Source organism: Zalophus californianus, chromosome 3 (genome assembly GCF_009762305.2).
Source record: "Zalophus californianus isolate mZalCal1 chromosome 3, mZalCal1.pri.v2, whole genome shotgun sequence".
In the NCBI taxonomy this organism is placed as follows: domain Eukaryota; kingdom Metazoa; phylum Chordata; class Mammalia; order Carnivora; family Otariidae; genus Zalophus; species Zalophus californianus.
The window spans coordinates 22,958,413-22,964,127 of NC_045597.1; the positions used below are offsets into that span (position 1 = coordinate 22,958,413).

General features: G+C 33.2%; 1 pseudogene; it reads left to right on the forward strand.

The window, feature by feature from the left end:
- Positions 1 to 4,118: 4,118 nt before the first annotated feature.
- Positions 4,119 to 4,635, forward strand: LOC113920974 (annotated as a pseudogene).
- The last annotated feature ends 1,080 nt before the right edge of the window (positions 4,636 to 5,715 follow it).

Below are 5,715 nucleotides of genomic sequence, written 5' to 3' on the forward strand. Positions count from 1 at the left end.
AATATTTGCATAAAATAGTATTTGAATCCAGAGCTGGAATGATAATTGTGCTCATTTCTTCTGGGGTGTCATTGCTTGTCAAACCTCTCAGTGGTTTGAAAAATTAGGAAGGAGATGCATGAATTCTCAGATCATACATACATGTATACATAAGTATGTGTGACATATATACAAATATATATCTATATGTCTATACATAAAGTCATGAGTCATGATTTCAAGCGAGTTCCCTTTTTTCTGTATTTCCCCTCCCTGTCAGTGAAAATACCATTACCTAAAATATTTTTACTTATTTGCCAGTCCACAATACATAAGTAGTATATTCTGGTTTCAAAATTGCTAGACTATGGCTATATAAAAAAGAAAATAAAATCCTATGAATTAGAGCTTATATTGTATATTTTTTATTCAGCCTGAGGGTATATAGATTAAATACTGAACACAAATTTTAGTTTGTTACTTTCCCTTGCCTATTTGTCCTTCACTGTTGTTACATAATTCAATTAAAGTATGTTTTAGTTCCTTCGTTCGCTTTTGTCTTTCATTTTAAGTATCATTTCCCTACTGTTGTTTATTATAATTGCTTTCTTTGGGTATGTGAAACATTATCATGGTTCCAAAAGTCAGAAATGTGCAAAAAGAAACAGAAAAGTGATTTCACTCCATATTATTGCTACCCTCTTCATGCAGTTCCCATCTGTCTTCTCTAGGTAACCAAGCTCTCTGTGTTATGGTGTATCATTTATTGTTTCCTTTTTGCAATATTCAAATACATGCATATTTTGCTGTTTTCCCTCCCCCCCGTTTTTTTACACAAAATGCACTGACAAGTGGCATTTTTTCAAAAAGGATAGAAAGTAGAGAGGGACTGGGTTAAGAATGACTATGTTTTCAAAGCAGATCAGAAAATGTTTTTATGTCAAAGTAATATTTTTACTGAGAAACGAGATAAAACAGGAAGTCCTGTGAAGTACCAGATTTTCTCTCTCTTGAATATTGATATTTGTCTTCATGTTCTAGATATTCAATTTTTATATGTCTTGTGGATTGTTTTGTCTTCATGATATTATCCTGACATCTCAGAACATAATATACTCATATTTATTACTTAGTGAATATAAATGCATAAAATAAATACTATTCCATAGAAAAGATGATCTGATCAGATCATTTTTTGATGTTGCAAATCATAGAACTATGTAATGTAAAGTTGACATCTATTTCATATTTGCTATCATTATATTATACTTGAGTATATATTTTAGTGATGTGTGGAATTCAACCTCTTTTTCTGTCTGATAAGTAGAAATGTAAATTTTAGTAATATGAAACAAAGAGACCTGGTAAAACAGTCATCAATGTATATCATTGTTAAGTGATTTTATGTGATAAACAATATAGCTGAATGATAAAAGAAATGGGAATAATGTAAAGCAAGAAAATGAAATACGATTGAAGATATGAAAATGAGTTAAAATGATATTTATTACCTAATTTTAAAGTCTTAATATACATCTATACAACTACCTCTCTCTCACTCTATCTCTTTATAAAGCTATACAAACAAGAGTTCATACTGATTATCTCTAATATATTTAATATATGCTTAGACACTATATAGTTATTTGCTCAATCCTAGAATACACATAAAACAATTTTAAAATTATTAAATCACACTCTGAGTAACAAATCTACTGACTGAAGTACAATATTTCTTTAATGTTCTTTTTGGCTTTAGCCTTACATTAGATGGTCAAAATGTAGCATTTAAGAGTTACCGAAGTTCATCCTTCCTTCTTGCCTCTGTGTGGTATGGTTATGTTATTCATTTGAAATTGAGGGATTCATTTAGTTCTATTTCTATTCCATTTTGAGTTTTCTTTCCCTCTTTGATTTTATTCTTTAATATGTGAAACATAAATATGGCTCCAACAAGTCTATATAAAATGACATATTTGGAAAATCGTCTCCATTTCTTTTGTTTCATTTTATTAATGAGGTACAATCCACATGCTATAAAATTCATCTTTTTTAAAATGTGTACAGCTCAGTGGTTTTGAATATATTTACCATATTTCATTTTCCCATTCGTTCCATCCTGTCCCCAACCACACCCAATCTTAAACAGTTAATAAATTATTTAACTTTAATTCTATACAAGGTATTGTGTCTTATACTTTATAAATATTACCTCATATATATTTATATAAATTATATAAAATATAAACTTTGTTTATGGATGAGGATACTAAAACGTAGAGGAAAAATGTGACTTTTACAATATCATAATTCCGTGTTTATAAATTGAGTTTAGAACCCAGATCCTCTGAGGCCAAGATTCATGTACTTACTAACTCCAAAATGCCTCCTCTACTGTTATAATCCTGGTACAGATACCACAACACCTCATCTGGATTTTTGCAAAAGCATCGGATTGGTATCATTGCCCTTCCTTGCCTATGTCTGTTCTTGGCAATGCAACCACAATGATCCACTGAAACACTGAGGTTAGATCATGTCTCTTCTTTGCTTGAATTTGTATAAATTTTACCCTTTAAATGAGAGTAAAAGCCTAAGTACTTAAATGGCCTAAAGTTTCAGTATGATTTTCCTACCTGCATTTTTACGGTTTCATCTTCTAACACTCTATGTGATGCACCAGCCACGCTAGAGTCCTTGCAGACAACAAATAGTTTCTCTCCTTTAAAGCTATTATTATTATTACTATTATTATCAGTTTTATGCTCACCTTTCTCAATGTCCTTACTGTTGTCCACTCTCTTTCCATATTTGTTACCTTATCAGGGAGTCATTTTTCTGACCACAATCCACTTTCGCCCTGCCCCAGCATTTCATATCATCTCCCTTAGTTTTTTTTCCTTGTAGCACTTATTACTGGTGTCATAGGTTAAAAGTCTTATCATTCGGGCGCCTGGGTGGCTCAGTTGGTTGAGCGACTGCCTTCGGTTCAGGTCATGATCCCAGAGTCCCGGGATCGAGTCCCGCAGCAGGCTCCCAGCTCGGCGGGGAGTCTGCTTCTCCCGCTGACCCTCCCCCCTCTCGTGCGCTCTCTCTCTCACTCTCTCTCTCAAATAAATAAATAAAATATTTTTCAAAAAAGTCTTATCATTCTTCTGTCTCCATTAGAATGACAGCGGGGAATAGGATGGTTTTGTTCCCTTCGTGATTCCCATAATTCTCAGCACCCATAATATATATTCCTCCAACAAAATAAAAGATTGAGTTTTTATAGACCAAAGATGATGGTTTGCTATAATATGTGGAGTGGATTTCGTTTGATTGGCTACTCCAAAAGTATCATAGAAAAGAAGTAAACTAAATGAAGATATAGTATACTAACATCTGCTATTGAATTGATTCTAATTATACTAATGAATCTTTATATTGCCATTTTCTATCATACAGATAATTATATAGTAGCTTATTTGCATGTGAATATATATGGCTGTAAGTTAATGCAATTAAGAAAATGAAGAATCACTTCATGTAAATTATTGTGACCAATTAATTATATAAGATTTTAATTTGAAAAATTTCTAAATTCTATAAACTTCCTTAAAATTAGTTTAATGCAGTAAAAATGAAGAAGTTAATACAGCAATTTGTTGCTGGATGTCTAGTTCTGAATTATAGACATTCATTGCATGAACAGCTTTAGCTAACTATGGACTAATGAGGATCTTTTGGAAAACAGAAACTGCTAAATATTCAGAAGTTATTTGTTCACCTCTAACTTAAAGGTAAAATTGAAAGAAAAGATATTTAATGGACTCTGACAAGTATTTAGAATAAAAACATGTTAAAAATTACATTGCAACCATTAAATTCTTATCACTAATGAAATAAATGTAAATTTTTCTTTATTCCTTTTGACTGATAAAAGGAACAGTAAACACCTTTTATATAAATCTACCTGACTCTACGCAAACGATGAATCATGGAACACTACATCAAAAACTAATGATGTCCGCCATTTTGTGGACGCCAGGTCAGTGAGAGCATCTCTGGGAGGTGGTCGGGGAGGGGAGCAGGAAGCGGGAAGACCCATCTGAGGGTGTGTGGATTTGAGCGTCCGCTTTCCAACCCAAGTTCTCAAAATGTATGGTGATTCCTCTCCATTGGACTGTAAGGTTTATATAGGTAATCTTGGAAACAATGGTAACAAGAATGAATTGGAACCAGCTTTTGGTTATTGTGGACCACTCTGAAGTGTGTGTGTTGCTAGAAACCCTCCTGGTTTTGCTTTTGTTGAATTTGAAGATCCCCGAGATGCAGCCGATGCTTTTCGAGAACTAGATGGGAGAACATTATGTGGCCGCTGAGGAATAGTGGAACTCTCGAATGGTGAAAAGAGAAGTCGAAATCGTGGCCCACCACCATCTTGGGGTCGTTGCCCTCGAGATGATTATCGGAGGAGTCCTCCACCTCAACCTCAGATCTCCAAGACAGAGAAGCTTCTCCCCCAGCCGGAGCAGGTCCCTTTCCAGAGATAGGAGGAGAGAGAGATCACTGTCTCAGGAGAGAAATCACAAGCCTTCCCGATCTTTCTCTAGGTCTCGTAGCCGATCTAGGTCAAATGAAAGGAAATAGAAGACCAGTTTGCAAGAGGAGTGGTGTACAGGAAATAACTTTGACAGGAGTATGTACAGAAAATTCAAGTTTTGTTTGAGATTTCATAAGCTTGATGCATTCTTAAGATGTTTTAACTGTTCACATTTGTTTGTCTCTTGGAACAGTGACACATAAAGATGTAATTCTCTATGATTTGAATGGATCATATGAGGCATGTAATATCAAGAATTGTTACTTCACAATGTTCCCCTAAGCAAAATTGAATTTGCTTTGAAATTTAGTCTCACATAGACTGATAATAAACCTCTAACTCCTGCCCCCCCAAAAAACACAAAATCTAATATAATGTATGATGATTAACATAACATAATAAAATTAAATTAAAAAAATCACCTAAATGAATAAATAATAACATGAATATAAAACAACAACAACAAAAAAAACCCTACCTGACTCTTGATTTGAAAAATTTCTCATTCGTTGGAACTGATCTTTGCTAGTGTATAGTGAATAAGGAAAGCCTGATATCTTCCTTTCTTTGCTTCCTTTAAAAAAAATTATACTTTTCCAATGAAGCATTTTAGAATACATGGGGAAAAAACTCAAGGATAATGATGAGTATGTTTATTTTGTTGTCTACTTTAATGAGATGGTGTGTTTTCTTAAGTCAATAGACTTGCAGATTGGAAAAAAGTCAAAGGACTGGTAAAAGGAAAGTAAGGGGAAAAAAATCCCATAATTTTGGGCATTTTAAGATTCTATTCCACCTGAAGTTGTGATGTCTGCCATAAAATGTTTTCAAAATACCACAGCTTAATTATTTACTCATATGACAAAATGAAGGATTTTACCAAGACTACCTCAAAAACCAATGTGACTATTAAAGGAAGTAAAAACTTTAAAAGATGTTATGACATCTATATGATGTACTAGTTGAAAATACTCAATTTTTATATAAATAATAAAAACAATTAGAAGGGTGAAATTCATGAGAAAAGTTAAACATGGATCATAAGTTATCTATTTGCTCATGATATCTAGATGCACTTATAGGATGCTTTTGATATTTAGGGTGAGTTAGTGGCATAAAAGACAGATGCAATTAGTGTGTTAAGTGTATAG